This window comes from Rissa tridactyla, chromosome 7 (assembly GCF_028500815.1).
Source record: "Rissa tridactyla isolate bRisTri1 chromosome 7, bRisTri1.patW.cur.20221130, whole genome shotgun sequence".
In the NCBI taxonomy this organism is placed as follows: Eukaryota; Metazoa; Chordata; class Aves; order Charadriiformes; family Laridae; genus Rissa; species Rissa tridactyla.
The window spans coordinates 34,289,599-34,311,897 of NC_071472.1; the positions used below are offsets into that span (position 1 = coordinate 34,289,599).

Below are 22,299 nucleotides of genomic sequence, written 5' to 3' on the forward strand. Positions count from 1 at the left end.
GCCGTCCAGAACCTGGGACAAGGCACGCCGGGGGAGGTGTGTGTCCGCATGCGCAGCAGGCGGGCCGCCGGGGCACGCTGGGAGCTGTAGTTGTAGCTCTAGCTACAGCCGCGGGACGGCGGCTTAAGAGAAGTGCGTGAGGTGGCGGTGGCCGGGTGCTCTGAGGGTCCGGCGTCCTGAGGGTCCGGCCTCACCCTCCGGTGTCAGGGTGCGCCTCTGCCTCCGCTGGTGAGCGGCGTCGTGGGATGCGCACAGCAGGTTCTGCTTCTCCTCCCTCCGCCCCGCCGCGCAGCTCGCACCCCGCCCTCACACCTCGGTAGCCGCCGGCTCCCGGCCGCGGGGCCCTCAGCTGCCCCGCCGCCCTCCTGCCCTTCACGCCGCGGCCAGCGGCGGCAGGGGTGCTGTCCCCGGGCAGCGGGGTGGCGGGGCTCGACCCCCGGCCGGGCCCTGAGGAGAGAGGCGAGGCAGGGGGCGGCCTGAGGCCGGGGCACGCAGCCGGGCCTGCTCCCGTCGCAGGGCGGCTGTAAGGCGGTTGCCCGTGAAGGGTTTCGATAGGGCTACCCGAATTGTGTGTTGGTTGCTTTTTGTGCTTAGGTAGTGCTCACAGCAAAGTGCGTTTTACAGCAAAACACAGAAGTATTTAGCGTTTGGAGGGGTTTAGAGGGCTCAAACCCATGTAGGGAGGATGCTCGGGAGGACCATACTAACCTGTAGGCTAATAGTTATTTTTATACATGAGCAATTTACTACGTGTCAAGTGACATGTTCACTTTGGGCTGTAAGTAGGCATAGTGTTGTATACTTAATGGGCATGTGGTCATTTCATGCAGATCAGCAGTCTTACTGAATTATGCTGTCTCCACTGTGCATCTGAGGCGTCAGATTTTTGAAAACGTACCACTTAGGTCTGCTGAGTTTCATTTTTATACAGAGAGGGAAACTGACTTTGTAGCCTCCCAGTTAGACCACACAGCTGCAAAACTGGAAATGTGTTGTTTAGAGCAGGCATCAGATAACAGTGCTGCAGCCGTTAAGCATTAGATATTCTGGGGACTCAAGCAAAGGTATTTAAGATATCTATACTAGAGATTTAGAATCTCCTTTTCATTTTTGGCAGCTCATCTGACTTCTGAGGGGCATCTGTGTACAGCTTAACTCTTCCCGTGCATTCAACAGGGAACATGAACACCTAATTCCCAGCTGAGCATTTTGCACAGGCTGCAGAACACCAAGGATCAAGCGTCACTCAGCGTGCAGTGTGGCAACATCTAAATACCTTTCGAAGACTATCACTTGGGCTCAGCTTTGCCTGAAGCTTCTAATATGTTGAGGTACTATATGTTTGGGTTGAGCTGGTTTGTAGGCCATGTTGAGATCCTATTATTAAATATATCTTTCGAAATGAAAAGTAGATTTTTTTAAAAATTCCAAATCTATCTGTAGATGGCAGCAAAGAGGAACTATACTCATTGGAACATTTAAACATGGTGACTATGCATTTTATCATTTGTGAAACTGCAGCTGGTGGCTATCCATTAATGCTGAAAATTTTGCATTCTGTTGATGAATATAATTGTTTTGATTTAAGGATCTTCTGGCTTGACTGTTTTATTTTGGAGGAAGAGTTGCAGCTTTTCTGAGCAAAGAGAGTGATGCTGCACACAGGCCAACACTGCCTTCAATCAGTAATGTGTATGTAACAAAAAGATGCTCAGCTGATGTAAAACTGTTATTGCTCCACTTGAGAATCTGCTCCAAGAAGCCTTTGCCTGGGGGATGTTGCCAGGAGGCTTGTGAAGAAACGTGGGATGTGAGGGAATATAAAGATCACTAGGGTAAAAAGGAGATTAAAAATGATAAATTAAGTAAATCTTAAGCTTCTCCCCCAATGGAGAGATATATAAATAACATTGAATCCTAAAAGTAACATTGATTTTATTGCATAGTTTCTTGGTAACTACTGGTGTTGTACTTAGGCTACTCTTTAATCAGAGGATATCGATACAATGGCAATGTAGGGATGCCTAGTGTATGCAGTAGAATAGCATGTACAGGAAGTGAGAACATAAAAGAGCAACTGATATGTAGGTCAACTTGAAACTATATTTCAGAAATCCTTTCATGAGCTGAGGTAGGATAACAATATTTGACAGAAAGATAGTTAATTCTGAAGACACTGTATAAATTTTGAAACAAACAGATCAAACGCTATTCTTAGTTTAGTTGGCACTAAAAGAACTGATTGATCTGAGCTTTTTTATTCACATTCTTTATTTTACATTCAGAAGTTGGTGTATAGTTTAATGAGTAACTTCATATGAAAAATGTAGCAGTAAAACATACACATCAAACTGTCTGTAGCGTGTTTTCCATGGGAAACTTTTAAGAAGACCACCGATCAAACAACTGACTGTTGGAAGCAGAAGTTAAACAATTTGATGTCCTTTTCTGCTTCAAATATCCTGCTCAACAGTTTCACAGGAGTATTCAAAATAACCTAAAGATGATATTTTCTTTTATTTTTAATATATAAGGCAGTAGGACCACCTACTTTTTTCTTCAAATCAGTATAATTTCCTTCATAGTTTGCCACCTACATATATGCCTGGTGGAATCATTGTTGCTGCACAAATTTCCAAGCTAAAATGGGATAGAAAAATGTTTTGGTTTATGTTTAAGAGCACAGGTGGACTTTTGTTTCTTAGCAAAACACCTGTGCTTTGTGTGACGCATACAGCAGCTCACATATCTCTGTAAAACTTTCATGTAAAAAATATATATAAAAAAAGTGATAATTCATATAATTTTTTAATTATTTCAGCAGTTTTATAGCTTCAGTTTATTTTTGTATATTGTCTTGAATCATCTTTTCAGTCTGATTTCAAATTTTTGAGGGAATGGGGTTTTCCCAGGGAAGTTTTTCCATCTTCCAATAGAGCTCACTGCTTAAAGGTGCTGTTAAATTTTCCTTTTCTGTAATGACATTTCTTTTAGTTATAGCCTTTTCACTATTCTGATAATTTATTTTCATTTCTTCTTAGATTTCCCATGTATTTGTAGATAATTATGTGCTACAACTGTCATTAGTTAATAAAAGTTTTATTCCAGCGTACGTAAAATACTTTCCTTCTTCATAGTTTTGTTGATCTTTCTTGAATTCCTTCTACTGTTTTGTGGTAGGACTGAAGTCTTTGTTCAAGGTGGAGTCTGAGCTGCCAGCACTTCTGTAGTGCTTGTCTTTAGAATTCTTTTCATCTCACTCAATTACTTGCTTATACAGAATGCTTTGGTATGAAGGTAAATCAGAGAGGAAATACTAGTACAAAGATCCCTATTTTGGATTCCTTGGCTTGTATGAGAGAATGCTGGAGCAGTAGGTGAAACTTGCAAATTTGAACTGAGAGGTGGGATGAATCAAATCTGCAAAATTGGATCAGTTTGTCCAGGTTAGCATTCTGCAAAGGAAGGTTCTTTGTAGGAGTAAGAGCCTCAACTCTATTCTATCACTGCTGCAAGTCTGCTTTCCTTGAGCGTTGCTTCAATAAGTTTGTCCCCTTCTTCATTGCATCAGATATAAGCTGTGGAAATTGATAACTGAAAGCTTCCTCTTCAGAACCCTTCATGATTTTTCTTCATCCTCTTTGGTATATTTTATCGTTAATGAGATACTAACTGAGTTTGCTTGACCCATGATGCCAGACTCCAACATGCATTAATTTAATTCTCATACAAGCCCATATGTGGTGTTTGGGGTTTTTTTATTCTCATAACTTCAATACTTAGAGGGGTATTAACATAAATATGCTGAAAGCACTATTCTTTGATCCATCCTTAAAACTCTGCTACACTGTTACATCTGCAAAACTTGGTGAGAATTCAGGTTATCAGTATATTTCTACCACTGTGGTGGTTTACTGGCAGTAACTGTACTTTGTGTTGCCCAGTCTGTTTGCATCCATCTGGTCTTTGTAGCAACCTGTCAGACCTTTGGGAAAGCTGGAGACCAGCTTTTGAAGAGAGTGTCATGAAAAGATCATCCCCAGCTTAGTGTTATTAGCTGCTATAGAGTCTTACAGTAAGTATATTACTAGATGTATTACATAATAATATAGCATTATAAGTATTCTATATAACATATTTTTTCTTCCATATGCTGCCGATATTGATAATCCTTATTTTGTATACCAGATAAAGAACAATGTTCTGTTTTTATCTCTATGCTTACCTGCCTCTGATCTGCCATCCTTTTCCCCTCTTCCCTTTTTCTATAGTGAGCTAACACAGTATTTCTTCAGTTTGACAGCTTTGTCTCAGACAAGGAGGAATAATAGTCAACAATGCAGCTAGACAATAGCAGAATCCTTAGATATCCAACTCGAGTGTTAAATCAGTGCTGCTGACAGAAATTAGTCTTTTTTTTTTGCGAGTATGGTATAAGAATGTTTATGCAAACCAGTGAACATAATGTTTCATTGAAGATGCTATTGTATTAAAATATTAATCAGCAGAAGGCCACTTTTGTTTTTCAGTTTCCTACTTATCTTGTCATTTTTATGGCAGTGTAAAATTAATATACAATGCTAATACTCTGATTTAGTTCATATGGTGTAGACCAGAGCAAAAGGGAGTATGGACTAGGCTTTCAGGTGCCTAAACATTTAGGCACTGTCTAGTGCCAATTTAGATATTGCAGGCCACTGAAGATATTCTCACAGGGCTAACAGATGTCATGCAAAATGTAAGGGGGTCCCAAGCCAAGGGAAGCCAGCTGGGATACTTGACATTGTCTAAAGTGGCACTAGACACCTCTCTGTAGGCAACCAAATTCTATTTGCGATGTCCGTCCAAGAGATAATTTGCATGCATCATGAGGAAGATAAACGTTAGGTGATTACCAGTGTTTCATTCCTCTTCCTTGAATTATTTTCTTTGTTTCAAGATCAGTTTTATGAAAAAAGAGTTCAGATTGGTATGATTAATTTAAATTTCTTCTGTTTGTTTTCTTGTCTGAGGTAGTCTGTAATACCATCAGTATCTTTAGAATGACTGATGGTGATGTCACGCTGAGAATTATGAGTTCAAGGACATAAAGACGAGGACCTAATAAACTAAAACCGACAGATTTTTTTATGAAGACTAATGTCTTTAATAAGAAACATGCAAGATGGTTCTGTCTGTGTATATACGTATATGCAGAAAATATATTAATAAATTTGTATCTAAGCTGTTATTTAACTAAGCCTTCCCACTTTTTGATAGGACACACTGATTTATTAGGTACTTTCCTTTTCCATCCTGTTGCTTTCTCCTAGAATACTGGTTTTTTTATGTGTGCTGTTGAGCCCAGACTGAAAGCTCTAAACAAAAACAGTCTTGAACTTTGGATGTTCAAGACATAAATACAGATGTGAGTGATGCTCACATGTAGTTTATCTTTACAGTAAACCCCAATACCTGTAGTTCAGAACACTGTCAGAAACACTTGAAATATAAATACAAGTTCTGCAGCTGTATTCTGTCTTTACTTTGTAGGCACATAAGAAGTCTCTCGTTAAAATGTTGCAAAAATAAGACTCATGTTTCTTCTGCTTTGGTTTTCCTTTCATTGTCTTAAAATTTCAGTAATTAAAAAATGAACATGCTGTATACATCATGTACAATGTTCTGGCTATGAAGGTTCATATTGTCTAAAAAAGAGAGGATGCAAAACTATTTCTCAGTCTTTTCTGCACAGCTTTGTGGACAGTGTAAGTAACATTCTTCTCAAACTTCATCTTAATGAATATTCCATTAAATAATATTTCTGTTGTGTAAATGCATATATGAGAAGTGTGGAACACTTGTAAAAGAATTGGTATTTTATCTGTATTCTATTAATTCACTTGAAGAAAGATCTGATAAGATGACAATTTAAGTGGTATATTGATTCTGAATCAGAACACTCACTTTTGGAAATCAGGAAACAGGCTATAGAATACTAGACCAAGGGACAATCAATATCTAGAAAATGTGTCAATTTGCTGTCCAACTCCTTTCTGAGAAGTCTGCAAAATATGAGATGGCATCTGCTCCTTTAGGAGTATGTAAAAGTTCTATTGGGACAAGAAATAATGACATCACTTTGATATCATTCCTGTTTCACTCTGAGATACGTGAGCAGAATCGGCTTCTATCTTCATTAGTTCATATCAGCTTATCCAACCAACTCCATATCCTCAGAGGTTTAGCATTAAAAACCTAGTATGGCATTTCTTTTTTACCTTTCAGAGGCAAATACCCTCTTTTCAGGCACTGAACTAAAAGAATACAGAGTTGAAGTGTAATCAAAGTGTAATTGTACATGACAACTTAATGCATAAATTTCAACAGATTTAAAGGTAAGACAAGTCTAAATGACATCTAAAATAGTCAAACATGATAGTTCTACAATGACAGAAATGTTTGTCATTATTTCAGTTGTCACCTTTTGCACCTCTTTCACCGAAATCAAATGAAATCATACCAGAACATTTGGTACACTTAGATTATAGAACAATGACCTACAGTCCTGCTGAGAAGCAATATTTCATGTAAGCAGCGTACAGTGAACTCTGTTAGGTGTTTGAATCCATTTTAAACACATTGTCAGTAGTACTCCTACGAGCAGTAATATTCCTTATTTACATCTGTCTAATTGAACAAAGTGTGAAACCATTGCATAAATTTTGTGAAAATGAAAGAAAAAATCTGTTCTTTGTAGAGTTCTGTCTTTTCTTGTGCTTTAAGAGCTGGCAGTGAAAAGGTTGATTTTTAATCTAAGAAAAACATAAGAATGCAAAAAAAATTGTAATAGCTTTTATTGGTTTCCATATTATGACATTCTGTACATTCTGGCTACCTGGCTGAAAATGCCCAATCCCAGTATGCACTAACACAAGTTTCAGTTGTTAAATCAATAGCCATGCTCTTAGTAATGTCTTTTTCCTATTTTTAAATTAAAAAATTGAAAGCTGTAAATCCTATTTAAGTGCTTTTTATAAAATAGAATTAAATTCTGAGTAAGGGTTTGCCTCTTACCTTAATGCCCGTGGCACATAAAGCTTAATGTATCTGCTGGCCTGTTTTTGAAGTGCAAGAGTCTCTAAGGGTAAGACACTGACATGAGAGAAGAGGTAAATGACTGTTGTGTTTTCAATTTGTTACTGGGAGAATGCCTTCTTCAGAACAAGTAAACAAGAAAGCAGGAGAACCTCACCAGACAGCAAGATAACTAGCCTTAGTTTTAAACCAGAGATGCACAGAAAACAAAGGCATCACACAGATTACGTTACATTTTAATTAACATTTTATGTTTGAGTTCAGGAATTGTTTATGCAGTCCTTATGAGGAACATTTTCTTTTGGATGTAATCAAAAGTCAGCATATATTTTTGGGAGGGACTTTGCCTTCTTGTATGCTAAACCTGCATTGTACAATCTTTGAAGTGCTGTGCTATTTTTGTGTGAGACTGCTGCATAGCTTTGGTGAGCGTGGCCCAAATCCTAGGAGTTGCAGACTGACACGTGCTGTAAATCAGATGCTTGCACGAAAGGACAATACAGCTTGCCTTTTTTCACTTCAAATTCTTGTGTCCACGTTGTACAGAATTCATTCATCAGTGGGAGGGAAAGCGTCATTTATCTGCTTGAAGTTTAGGGTGGTCGTGTGGGTACTCAGCCACAGGACTGGGAGATTTGAGCTGGATTATGTCAGCAGCAGCAAAAAAGGAGAGGAGCGTAACATACACTGTTAGCATCCATTTTACGCTGGGATCCTTGTGGGTCTGATGGAGTACTCAGTAGTGCAGTGCAAAATACCAGTTCCACACCAGAGAATCTGGTCTGTTATCTCTTAAAACAACTTGCATCAGTAACAGATATTAATGCAGCTAACATGTTTAGTTATCTCAAGTAGCAGGGTTTAATTTATATTCAAAACTTAATACGTTCAGCAAAATATGTCACTCTGCTTATTGTTTTGAACGTCCTGAAGCAGATTAATCTATCTAAGCAATATTCTAATATTAATTGTTTTATTTTTCTCTACGGGCTGTCATTTTTGTTGATGTGCTTATGAAAAGGTGATAGTCTGATTAAAAGGCTTAACTGCATTTACAAACAATGCAGGGTTTTCTGTACTTCCAATGGTGCAGTATTTAATTATGTTAAAATGCAATTGCCCTAAATACTGCTTTATAAACTACTATTTCTACCTTCAGACCTTGTTTCCTTAAATGCTGACAGATTTTACGTTCTTAACTCTCTGTGTCAAACTGCAGACAACGTCCTGGTTCCTGGCCAAAAAAAGTATTGATGAATAAATACTATTTATTTAAAGAGACCATTAAAATTCTTCTACTCACATTGACCTTTTACAGCCTGCTCACACCATATGGAATTTGATGTTTTCCTCATGATTTTTTCTTAAAAACACAGTATGCTAGCACTGGAGACTTTGTAAATGACTTTTCCTGCCACTTACAAAGATTCGTGGGATTAGGGAAAGAACGCACAATTGCATTCAACAGGGCAGTTGTTGAACAACACCATTAAAAAAAATAAATCACAGAGTTGGAATATCTTTCAGTAACTGATAGGCTGCGGGATGCAATGAGCACAGGTTCCTGATAGGCTGCCGGATGCAATGAGCACAGGTTCTTACCTGTTTGGTCAAAATTACTGAATTATAGAAAATATAGGCTGAATGAAATGTTGCTTTTAACTGAAGTCTCTAGCACTAGCTGAATTTAGTAGGACAGACTTTTTGTCCATTATATTTTATAATCAGAATTCATAACTGTATACCAAAAGGGTATAGTATGCTGTAATCTCACTGTGTGTTTTCAGGGTAATCACTATTCTTTATAGAATTTGTAGCCAAAGACAGCGGTCTGATCATTTGCTCTGATGTCCTGTGTAAAATACCTTGGAAATGGTTCAGTCATAATTCATTCTGCCTTAGGGTAGAAGGATGGACTAGACCTACATGAGTAAATCCATGGTCCACAGACCCTGATGGTATCCTAAAGAAGCCTAAACATGATGGCCTCATCATGTGTCAAGAATTGCAGTTACAACAAGCAAAATAAAACCTCATACAAACACATTTTTGTGTGAGTTGGCATCTATGTGCCAGAGCAGAAGTCAGGTTTTTGTTGAGCCCCGCTGTTAAGGTAATAAAGTTTACATTAATCTGTCAAGTCAAGAAATAGCATCTTCCCTGATCAGAGTTTAATGGAGCACATTGGGAAAGGTCATGGAAGTAGAATAGCCATCATTTGCAATGCACCAGTGTTATTTTGTAAACTACATGAACACCCATATACTTTTTGTATAGCGCTGCTGGTAAATTTGCAGTTGAAGTTGGTTTTAAGTAGTATTCTTCATTCCTACGTTACACTTGCTATGTTACAAGTTACTATTCCAGGAGGTTTCAGTGAACTGGTGACATGGAGAAACAGGACTACAGAAATGTTTTATGGTTTTATTATAGTAGAAGAAGCTATATTCCAACATTTATGAAAATATGAATTGCAATGATGAGGTGACACTTAGGAAAAGGAAAAACAACTAAACAAAAACCTTCAGACAAAACCAATTGAACCCTTCAATTACGTTTTTTTCCCAGTATAAAAAATCAACAGGGAAAGTTTAATCCGTTTGTAGCAACAGCGACAGTGAAATCTGTTGCTACATTGAAATGGCGATTGCAAAGGAATTAAGCCTCATGGATTAAAATATTCTAAATTATGTTTTCAGTTTTTTTCAGTGGACTGAATAGATACACTCAAGTACATTTATAATAAACAAGCAAAAAACCCCAACCCCCTACCATCTGTCTATAAAAAGCAGAATTTAACCATAGAGTCCTACATGGAATTTAAAATTAAGCTTTTACAATTTAACGTAAAAGCTTTATGTTTGACTGACTTCATTATTGCCAAATTTTGGGTTAGGATTTTCACTGTAAACAATTTCCTTGTTACATTTCTGTTGCCTCAAATAATCTGATAGGAAAAAAATTCATGACCTACTTCAGTCTAATACTGTGTCTGTGTTTGAGTCCATTATCAAAAAAATGAAATATACAGTCTTAAATGAAAAAGTTACATCTTTTCCTACGCAGTCACAACATCCAGATCTTGATACCCTCTCCAGTGCTCACTTGATGAAATTCCTTCTGGATTCATTCTGAAGTTCTTATTTCTTATTCCACTCTTAGCACTTTTAGACTTGCAATCGCGGACTTGTCTGTTGTTCATGAATTTATTGCTGCGCTGGGGTGTGATGTAAATGAACTTACAAAGCATACAGCTAAAAGCAGAAGCAACCTGTCCAGGGAGTGGAAAACGGTTAATGTTTAGATTACAAGTCAAAATGTGTTAACAGCACTGGGCTTTCAAACAGAAGTTGTCTCATTCCCTTCTCCCTTGCCGTCTCTTCCCAATCATGGGATCACCTGTCTGTCACGTCGGATTTGGTGCCACTCGGATTGCATGGTGAACTCATTCAATTTGCTAACTCAGCAATAAAATACACACTTTTACTGGGTTGGTATTCTGTCATTTTAGTGCCTAGAACATTCTTTGCCATGCAATTTGGTGGTTGCTAAAGCAGATGTTGTGGAGAGCTCGCAGGGATTTGGACCTCACCTTTTTGATGGTGCTGAGATGTTAACGCGGCTAAAGCTGTAACATGAAATTGTCTTTTTGTAGCTTTTATAGCACTGTTATATTTTCATTCTAAAATCTAGAAATGCATACCCAAGAAAATCTATATTAAATAATTTTCCTCATTTCATTCGAAGATTTGAAAGTGTATCTTGTGTGAGTCCAGAAAATTGTATGTTCAGTTCTTGTCCTCTGGTTCAAAGATTTGAGAAGATCGCAAGTCCTGGACACATTCCAATCAGGGACTGATAAATCTTTGCTTAATTGAGCGTCAGCCATATGGTGCAGTTCAAAGGTCTAAGCAAAAATGTGCTGCTGATGCTTAATTTTTAAGCTTTACATTAGTAAAAATTCTTTTTCTGCCACTTTCTCGTCATGTGTCAACCTAGCACTTCTCAGAAAAAAAATAGACCTAATACCTGAAATAAATATTAGCTTCAACAAGGTTCTCCAAATCATGTGTAACTTGAGGGAAATTAAGAGGTTTAAAAAATACATACTAATGATATTCTCCACAATATACCAAGTTGTAATCCTAATGGTTTTTAAACAGTTATATTACTTGGAATATTTTGTTCTTCTCAGAATGTTATACCTCCCTTTGTGTGAAAGTGGTAGCTTGATGCCTAAATAGCATTCATTATTCATAGGAATGTTATGTGGAGATGATGTTTTCTGCAGTTATATGTTACAATCCTTTACTGAAGTTATTCAGACACCTTTGATAATAATGTAGTAAATGAATTGAGTTAGCCATCAAGGCTAAACTAAGTAACATTTGTTCCCTTTTTTTTCCTGCTGCATTCAGCTTTTTGCTCGGAAATTAATTCCACTCATGCTTAATAAGATGCATTAGCTTAGAATTAAGTGTGCTATTCAAATCTGATTAGAACAGACTTTTCAGAATTTAGAGTCCTTTTCCTATTCACTGGTAAAATCCAGGTAAAAAATATTCATCTTGCAGAATATTCACCTTGCAGTAATCTGGTCACATAATAACCGGATCACTTACATAGCCTAACTCACATGATCAAAAGTCTCCAGTATCTATTGTCAAGTAATGGTGTCTTTGTCCCCTGAACTAGAGTCCTTTGGGTGAGATAAAGTTTTGCATGTGTAGGCTGCACTCTGTCATTGCAGGACTGTTCTTCGTAAAATAATGATAGCATTCTACGCAGTCTTGCCTAAAAAAAAATCTATAGTTACAATCTGTACAACACATTCAGACTTCACTAAAAATCAGGCGGTAGCATTTAATACAAGATACTAGGCAACGGAGGATAGCTCCTACAGGTTGCAAGTGCATGATGCCGTCAGTCCATCATCAGGCAAAACCTTGCTATGGAAAGCTGGATGCCTGTCATTGTGTAGTACGCGGGCTGTGTTGTTATGTCCATGCTTTCAGTCTGTCTGCTTGTAAATCCAAGTTTCATAATACATGGTTTGGTATTTTGCCTCAGAGATTAGAAAGTGGGTCTTTATTAAAAACAATATTTAGATAAATGGAGTGCGAGTGAAGTGTCTAAAGTCGCCTTGTAAAACAACTGGAATGATTGCCATGCGGTAGTTTGGATTCCTGCTCTCAAATCACATACCAGGCCAAAATCTTGCATAGGATTTAAATGGTTGCCTAATACAGTGATGTGAGCTCAACTGAAATCTGACAGATATTCCTGATCCAAATGTGCCAGGATAAGAGTGACTTTGATTTGTTCAAACTGCACTCCAGATATCCTTGCAGTGTGTCATCTGGATATCAGGATATTTAAAACTGTAAGTACTTGTAGAGATTTGTTTTCGCCGTGCTTCAGTTTTTAGAGAGTTTGTGCAGCGATATTCCGGACTGGTCTTACTCTAACTATTTTTTCTGAACTTTGGGTTTTTAATGTTTGTCTCAAGAATTCCTGTTCTTCTTGGCTCTGCTCTTCCAAAGTACCTGTGGGGCTTCAGGTTTAGTCTCCAGCATGAAGATTACATGAGCAAGAGCTACTGCATATTCAGCAGTATACAGCAGTATACACCACCACTCTTTTCTACAGGTAACACAGGCAGATTTGTGTACAAGGCTCAGCAGTTAGCTGTGCTGTTGATGGCTATGGAGTTCTTATTTGGGCCTTATTTCCTACTCTGTGTACTGTATTTTCATTTAGTCTCTAAACTCAAATATTTGTTTGTTGTTCTTTGTCAGTGTGAAGATTTCTAATATTGTTGCTTCCTCTAATGTTCTTTGCTGCTATCATTTCTTCTGTATGTGACATCACACTCTTCTGAGCAGTTTTTGACTTTTGACTGAGATATTTTTTCACAGATACATGTGATGTTTTTGCCTGTTGATATTTGGCTTAACTTGAAGTACATTTTTAAATTTGTCCCTCTTCAGTTAAGCAGTGAAGTTTGTGTTTGAATTTAAGTGCATGCTTAATGCACAAGCACTTTGTAGCATATGGTACTATGCCTAATTGTGGCTTTAGTTTTGAGCCCTTATTTTTATGTGTTGTTCAGCTGAGGTCCCCATTGTTGGTCATAATAGTTGCTACACCACCACATTGCCAGGTCTGGGTATTCAGAATCTATAAGCCTCAAAAATCAAATTTTTTGTTTGCTTAATTTTTTTTGTAATACATACAACAGATGTTGGAAATCTGAGTAAAAATTTTGAGTTTTGTAAAATCTTTCTAACATAAGGCAGAGGAATGTGTTTAAAAAAGTTATTTATATTATATTTTATGTAAACTTTCTAAGAGAGAGGTATACCTCCAGGCCTCTTTCTACACCTGTGGTTGTTTTCCGAATACTTCATTTATGAACAAAAGCACTGACTCACACAGTGGAGCTGCCCAGTGGGCTACTGTTAAATGAATGTATCATAGAATCACAGAATAGTTTGGGTTGGAAGGGACCTTTAGAGGTCATCTAGTCCAACCACCCTGCAGTGAGCAGGGACATCTTCAACTAGATCAGGTTGCTCACAGCCCCGTCCAACCTGACCTTGAATGTTTCCAGTGATGGCACATCTACTGCCTCTCTGGGCAACCTGTTTGAGTGTTTCACCATCCTCATTGTAAAAAATTTCTTCCTTATATCTAGTCTAAAACTACCCTCTTTTAGTTTAAAACCATTACCCCTTGTCCTATCGCAACAGGCCCTGCTGAAAAGTCTGTCCCCATCTTTCTTATAAGCCCTTAAGTACTGAAAGGCCACAGTAAGGTCTCCCTGGAGCCTTCTCTTCTCCAGGCTGAACAACCCCAACTCTCTCAGCCTGTCCTCATAACAGAGGTGCTCCAGCCCTCTGATCGTCTTTGTGGCCCTCCTCTGAACTCACTCCAACAGGTCCATGTCCTTCCTGTGCTGAGGGCTCCAGAGCTGGATGCAGTACTCCAGGTGGGGTCTCACGAGAGCGGAGTAGAGGGGCAGAATCATCTCCCTCGCCCTGCTGGCCACACTTCTTTTGATGCAGCTCAGCATACGGTTGGCCTTCTGGGGTGCAAGCGCACATTGTCGGCTCATGTCCAGCTTTTCATCCACCAGTACCCCCACGTCATTCTTGGCATGTGATGCCAAAGAAAAAACACTAGGTGAAAATTAACATTGAAGTTGTATAACACCTTGCAATAAGAGCAAGGTTAAAATATCAAAATACAAGCTCTTCCTTTTGCTTTGAGCCTCAACAGGGAGTAAGATTATATTAATGGCTGTTAGGATTTTGCAGTTATCTTTGTAATGGTACTGGATATGGTTATGGCGACACTTCTACAAAGAAAACTGACTGAACACTGGCTTTAAGGTCACCATCATTTGTATATTATGCATTCACTGAAAGAAAACCTTCTCCCTATGAAATCAGCAAGAGAGTTGTGGACCGTAAAACCCTAGTAATTTTCACCATTCTGAATTGAATTCTTAGCCAAAATAACAGTCTCAGTATTTGTACTTTAGACAACTCTGTGGATTCTTAAATATAAACGTATAGTCCTTTCATAAATGGAAGAGGATATAATAGGTAAGAAAGCTATTGTGGATGGAAATCATGTCAAGTATCTGTTTTGAATGGGACTTTAAGAAGGTTTAGCTGGATTAGGCACAGGCAAAAAGCTTCTTTGTTGATTCTTCAGCCTTTCAGAGTGGTTTATTTTTCTAGCATTAATGTTTATTTGTTGTGTGCAGGATAAATGTGGCTCAAGCATTTGACAGTTTTTTCTCAGTTCATGCTAAGTTGAGTTTCCATTGCTGATCAAGCCTGTTAGTGAAATGTATATTTTTGTTACCCTGTTTGGTAAAGAGCAGTGAAGCACAAGCGTTTCCTGTAGAGAAGCTTCCACTTACAGTGAGAAAGTATGTTATTTCTGCCACAGCTGCAGGGGCATTTTCCAGCTCTGCTAATTCCACATTCAATCCTATGCAGGATGCAGAAGGAATTAATGTCACTAGGGTAACCTGCTGCCTGGTTGCCGAAGAAATTACTGCTTTCTTCAAATCATTTAAAGAAAATTCATTGGCAGTATAGCTTGTTCACTTAATATCTGCTGTATTTGCTTGCTAAATGCATCTATGTGGTAATTGTTGCTGCTGTGGGAAGTGGTAAGACTCCTAAAGAGATCATTTGAGGATTTTTAGTCAAATTATTAACCAAATATGTAATTCAATAAACCATTGTTTATTGTCTAGAGAGGTGTAAACTGATGTGAAGAGGGGCACCAGCTAAATACTCTGGGATTTGAATGCTAGTGATAGTAGTGATGTGGCAGCTCTCTGCCACCTGTTTGAGCCTTTTCAGCTCTCCCTTCACTGGGGAAAACGAGGAATTGTTCCACTACCATCAGTACAGATCTTTAAATTCTCCAGGATTCTAATACAGGTTTATGATCCTCTTTTCAGCCTCACTAATGTCTTGATACCTTCACAAACTTTGTATCATTTGTCTTCTCAACATGATGTTGGACTGTTTCCTCTCAGACGCCTTTTACTTGCTTCAGCAAGACTATTCCAGAAGAACAATGTGTTCATTTTAATCAGTTATGGAAGCTTCCTGAATTTACAAAAGCATGGTGCATGGATACAGTAACATACTACCTCAATACAGCCTACATATACTGCAGGCTTTCTCTGTGGATTGGACTGACACGTTTGTAAGTCAAATAGCAAGATCATGAAAGTGTGTTTTACAAGTGACATTTCAGTATGACTTTGGATGCAGTGTGTATGGATCTAATCCTATATTACTTGCCTAAGGGTACAGTTCTAAAATTAAATCACTGCAAGTACCAACAGAAACTGACAATTGCTTTTATCATCATAACTTTAACCCCAATTCAGTGATCTTGATGCACATTTCAGTAACTATCTGGAAGCATTAGGAACTGCAGCAAATTTCATTTCTCTACCCAAGAACGATTTCCATAATTTCATAAAATGTTATTGGTAGGAGATTGCTTTAATATTTGCAGTTAATATACTTCTCACCAGTGGTTTGAATTTTTTTAAATGAAAACTTGGCCATGTGTTTATTTGCTTTAGGTATTAATGTTCCTCTAGGTCTGAGACCAGAAGGCCAACTCAGGTATGCACTCAAGAGATATCCATGGGAGTTTTGCCAGATTAGGGTCTGGAGATTTGAGCTCTAACCAGATTAGCCCAGATGGCCCTGTGCAGTGGGTCTCTTCTCTGTACACCAGAAGGGTGGAGAGCTGCTGTGAAGCCCCTTGACTCTCTGGCTGCATAAATGACTGCCCTGGCACCAGATTGTACCAGATGGCAACAGCTCCCAAGGCCCATGGACCAGCTGCAGGCGATTGGAGCAGCAAAACCCAGGTGTGCTTTCCCCCACTGTGTCCTCCCCTCTCTCTGCTCAGCTTGCAGGGGCATGTGGCCTTCCATGGGGTGGACAACTCCACAGTCACTCAGGGACTCTTTTATGTCACAAAAATCACCAGCTGGGGAGCTGCAGATGGTTTTCACTCTCATTAAGTCTTTTGTGCAGCACAAAAGAGGCAGGCCAGGCCAGAGAATATGTCCTGCAGATTTTGGCACCTAGGGTGATTCTTTCAATTAATACTTTCACCTGCTGTACAGTAATCTGTCCAGAAGTCTTGTGAAACGTTACATTTCCATTTGACATGAATGTTCTTCCAGTTGATCCTTTTAACCTTTTTATGTTTGGCTTTATAATGGCCATGGCAAAGAAACTCTTATTTTGGGTATTCAGCTTGGCCCATTGTCTTGCAGAGAATTGAATTGCTGGGAAAATATGACATCTTCATATAATATAGAACAGCATTTGTTGTCTTTTAACACTTCTAGCTGTTGTAAAGGAAAGTTACCCTCTCAAAGGGCACTGCTCTTTGTTCACTCTACTGCTGATCACACGGTGCTAGACGATGACCTTCAGTGATGACTCATCAAGTCCTTCTTTGTTTGCTGTAAATGATAACCAAAAGGAAGAGAAAGGAGTTGGGAAGTGCTGGAAGATTGCTTTATTTTCTTTGTTTACTGTTTGTTGAAAAGCTATATTTTGCTTTTTCTGTACTTGTACTCTTACTTCTTAAGTAATTGTGTGGGAATTAAGTAATACTGCCAGGCAAAATGTATATTGCTTTTTAATATTAATGTCTAATTAATTAAATTAAGTATATGTCCACTTTTGTTGAGTTACCAATATCCAAAGTTAGAGCAGCTGAAAATCCCTTTTAGAGAGGGTGCACCCTTATGTCAGTATGACATATGTTTTCAGCCTGTACAGAACTTCAAGAGTATTGATTAGAAATGTTGGATGTCTAATTTATTTTTATGGTAAAATATTTTTACAGTTCATTGCATTTTGCATGTTTTTTACTAAATAATTTCTGGGGGTGACTGAAAATTGTTTTTTCTCCAGTGAAACCTTTTCCAAGAACATAATATAAATATTCTTTGGAAGTTTTAATATTCTAGTGCTACTGCAGTTATTTTTAGGTCCTAATCTCCACAAGAGAGTAATATACTTTTCCAACTTTCACCCAATAATAGCTTCGCCTCAGATACATTGTAACTTAACTTTAAAAACATGTTTCTCGGTCCGGAAAGGTGCTGCCGTGAGCTGTGCACTGCACATCTCTGTTACAGAATGTTATTAGAGCCCTAGTGAAGACAGTAGGAACGCCCACTTGGTCAAAGGTCATTTTGTATGAGTTTCTGTCGCATTGGTTTCTTTCATATTAACTTTTTGGCAAAGGAGATATGAGATGGATCCGAGGGGGGCAGGGAAGCAATAGAGTTGGAAAGAGGAGAAAAGACAGCCGTTTGCTCCAGAAAAGCAGGCTGGTTTTCTCTATTTTTGAGTCTGTTGAAGGTTAACTACCCATTGCCTCAGTGCACGGCTCTGAAAAGTTACCCTATTCCTTATCAGCATCATGTCTGTAGTGTGTAATCATCTGTGAAGACAGACATAGAAATTCCTCTATGAAATGTGTTTATTTTCTAGTGTGCACGCAATTATATTCAGTTACAGCCAAAGTTACATCTGGGGAAAATAGAAAAGAATCCTAAAGCATACCAAAGACACGGGAACTGTTAATAAAGAACTATTCCTGTAGCATCACATATAATACAAATACATCAGAAATATAAGGACAGAAATCAACAGGTTTGTAATTACTGGAAAGCAGTAGCGCTGAATTTCTACAAATGCTTTATATTTTACTATTGTTGTGATCGCTGCTGTTTATGTTTGGAGGGAAGTCAAGGGGATTTAAAGATTGATATGGATTAACATTTTGTTCAGTGGAAATAGCATTTTTCTAGCATTGGGCGCAAGAACATTCTCAAGATCCATTTTGAGGGAAAGAAACTTGAAAATCTAGTGTATGATTTATGTAGTTTTTTAGTTTGACAGATGAGAAGCCTTAACTTAAAGACAGTCTGCACTTGTGTCACACCATCAAAGGGCTTTTACAGCTTGCAAATCCACTAAGAATAATTCATTAGCTAACAGTTCTCATCTTCTCGGTTTCTCATCTTACCATCATAAAAATGTCACGATAACCAAAAACAAAGCACAAATAATTATAAATGTTATGAAACTCCTGGCATTACACATCCTTATTTCTCTTTTCATCTTGTTTCAGAAAGTAAAGCAGGCATTATATTATCAATGCCAAGTCAGGGTACCGCAGAAGGGAGAGATGTATCTAAGAATGCCCAAATCAACACTAGCCTATATCTGATCATCCAAATCTGAGCCTTTAATGGAAATCTAAACAGATTTATTGCAATGACACATCAGAGTAGTACTCTCTTAAGTGTAGGGAGTCAGGGAAAACTTGTATGAAAGTAATCAGTTGCACCCCGATCACTTGCACATTAAGCACGTTTAAGCTACAGCGTAAGTGCCATTACACAGAAAAGAACCAGAACAAAGTTTTAAAGCTTCAGATAGTTGGAAGAGTGTTAATGACTTTCATAGCTTGACCTACTTTGGAATACAGCCACATACACTTGTATCTGGAGCAGTTTGTGTAGTATCACGCAGAAGGGCTGAAAAGCAAATTCCTTCCTTCTACTGAAGCCCAAAAGTGACATGGGCTTCAATACAGACAGCATTTCAAGCCCAGGGCTTTGAGAATATGCTACAAGCTATACAAAATTTATGGTGTATTTTGACGTACATTAATTTAATATAGTTGCGGTCTGGTTTTTCTGAAGAAACAGTGTCTACAGAAACCCATGTAGTTGCCCATATATTGGTAGAGATATCTATGTCAGAAGACAGATGTAGAATACAAAGTAGTTAGGACTGATGTGCTGCTTGCTTGTGGGAAGATTTTGCCTTCATGTGACTCAGAAAAGAAAACAAAGTGTGAGGCGTTGTCTCATAATAAGAACCAGGACCTGGATCACGCAAGAATAAGTCTAATGCGTCCATTTTCCCTGTCGTTGGCATTACCATGTTTTCGTTGGGCTGTGATTCTGTAGAGTTTCAAATCACTGGTTCTCTGGTAACTCCTGTGTGTATTTCAAGTTTTCATTTCATTTACTTTTTTTTGTAACCACATTTTCCTATGAAAACATTCCTGAATTCATTGTGATGGACAAAGCACAAAGTAAAATTGCTGGAAAAGTAGGAAATGTAGAGCTGATCGCGCCTAACTGCTTTCAAATAGACAGGATAATTGAGAAAATGATAAAGGCTGGCTCATACCCAGGTCGATGGCACTGATAACTGTCAGGGCTAATAACCGTGAGTGAATTAAAAAAAAAAGAAATTGGCATTTCAAAGCACCGTTTCCGTGACGCTTTCTCAGGAACAGCGGTTAAAACGCAGCAGCTGCAGGACCATTCCCGCCCCCCCCGGATCCGTACGGGGAGGGCTTCGAAATAGGATTTACCTATTACGGGTGCAGGGGCCGGGGCTCGGTGGGGCCCGGGTATCCCCCGCAGCCCGCTACCCTCCCGCGGGGCCCGGGCGGCCGCCGAGCCGCGGCCTGGCGGCATCCCGGCAGCCCCCTCCCGCCGGCGGGGCGACCGCATCCCGCTGCCTTCCTTTCGCCGGGGGGAGGCGGGTAGCGGGCGGCTTTGTTACAGCTATCCGCCCCCGGCGCCGCCCAGGCCCGCGGGGCTGCGGCCTCGGCCCCGGCCCTCCTCAGCCACACCGGTTCTGCCGTGCCTGTCGGCGATCGCGGGGAAGATGCCGGCGCGGAGGCGGAGGCCGGCCAAGGGGCGGGGGGCCCAGCCCCGCCGCTGAGGCGGCGCGGGGGCGGGGGGCGGCGCGGGCGCCCCTGCGCGGGGAGGCGCTCGCCCCGCCGTGGGCGCGGAGGGGCCGCCGCCGCCACCGGCGGGAGCCGCCTGCTGCAAGGACGGGGTGACTCCGGTCGCCGCCTGGCTCCGCAGCGGCACGGCACGGCGCGGGAGCCGCCCTCCCCCGGAGCCCGCCACCGGGCGCGGATCCGCAGTGCGCGCCTCTGCGAGGTGAGTGGGCGCCGCCCGGTGCCGGCGGCAGCGAGGGACGCGGCTGAGCCCGGGGGGCGGCTGCAGCCTGAGGGGGACCGGGCCGGGGCTGGCCTTAGCGGTGCCGATGCCGCGGCAGGTGCGGGGCCCCCACGGCCCCCGCCCGCCGTACCCCCGGGGCGGGCCCGGCGCTCTGCGGGCCGGGGCGCCCGCTGCCCCCGCGGCGGGCTCCGCTCCCTCGCCCCAGCGGCCGCCTCGCCTGCCCCGTCATGCCGGAGGCTCGGGCGGCGGGCTGCCGCGCAGCCCCGCAGGGCTCCCTTCGGCTTCGTTTTAATCGCTTTTGGGCCATTTAATTATAAGTCGTTTCCTGCCCGGAGAATGCGTCCAACACTTTGTGCGACGCGTTTGTTTCCTCCGCTCTTTTTTTTTCCCCTCGCCATTTAGGTTATTTATTTATTTATGTATAGGGCTGTTCTCCAGATTTTATGTAGCAGTGTCCGCGGTGGGGAAGAAAGATCGCTGCAGATTTCAAGCATGTTGTTTTCAAAACAGTGGGGTTTAATGTGTGGTTCTGTTCTTGTGTGCACGAAATACAGCACAATGACACTGGGGGGAAAAATAGGCTTATATTCCTGTTCTCACCATTCTGTGGATTGTTTATTGACGTGGAGATCTCTTTCTTAGTACGCTTGTTTTTTTTTTCTCTTAACCTTTTCTGTGCATGTCACTAAAAACCATGAGGGTATATTTAAAAAAGAAAAATAAAAAATTCTTTTTTGGGCTCTTTGATGTCAAAATACAGGGAGTGTGGTGTATGTAGACAGTAGTAGTTACATAATTTATTATCTCTTATTTTATTGCTGGATATATGTCAGGAGGATGGAGAGAGTATTTATAACTTTTTTTTTTTCTTTTTTCTTTTCTGGGATGCTGTGTGAGGGAGTCTTTGCACTACACTACATTGCATTGGAATGTTTGCAAGAGGTTCAGCCCTAAATCCCTCCTGTACGGAGATCCCAGCAGGGGCCTTACCTTGCTTCACTTCGTAAATGTCCAGGACCGCTTTCTCTATGCTTAAAAACTTCTTTTGGAGATTTTTTTTTTCCTACTTCCCCCAACGATTATAGTATTTTTTTACTTTTTTAAGAAAGTCAGTCAAACCGTTCTAAATATTTCAGTAGTGATTATTCACAGCACTGAGGAAGAGAAAGAAATCTATGTCATGGATGGATTAAAATACTTTAATATACGCAGGTGAGCAGTTTGCCTGCTTCTTAGACTGCTTTGAAAAATTTTTTCTTAGAAGATGATAGTGTGTGGTTGCAGCATTGGGTCATAAGGTATGATGTCATTATTAGCATATGAAAGGGACAAACCTAATGCTGCCTTTCAATCACCGCTGCTGTTCAGGCTCTCAATTTCCAAAAATGTGGATGCTTTCATGTCATCTGGAGATACCACAGTGGATGTTAGACGCTAGTCTGCATGTGTGTATCTGTCTTTCTCTCCTTATTTGTGTCTTATGCTGGAATTTAAACATACCACCTTAAAAGGCGCTCTGAGGTTGCATGGAGCTCATATGGTTGACTGGAGACCATTTTTAAAGTTGTGCTTAGTAGTAGTTTAACTTCACAGAATTGTTGTTGAGCAGGCTTCCTTCCGTTCATCTGTCTCTATAAACAGCCTTCTGGTGA

General features: G+C 40.2%; 1 protein-coding gene across 3 annotated transcripts in view; it reads left to right on the forward strand.

The window, feature by feature from the left end:
* The first annotated feature begins 97 nt into the window (after nucleotides 1-97).
* Nucleotides 98-22,299, forward strand: part of HECW2 (HECT, C2 and WW domain containing E3 ubiquitin protein ligase 2) — a 203,515-nt gene continuing 181,313 nt past the window's right edge. For 2 of the 3 annotated variants that reach the window (XM_054210349.1, XM_054210348.1), the window contains exon 1: nucleotides 20,449-20,626. The gene's annotated coding sequence lies outside the window, so the exon portion shown is untranslated. Of the gene's footprint in view, nucleotides 259-1,117; nucleotides 1,332-20,448; nucleotides 20,627-22,299 lie in introns of those variants that run through there. The other variant, XM_054210347.1, reaches the window with a different exon arrangement.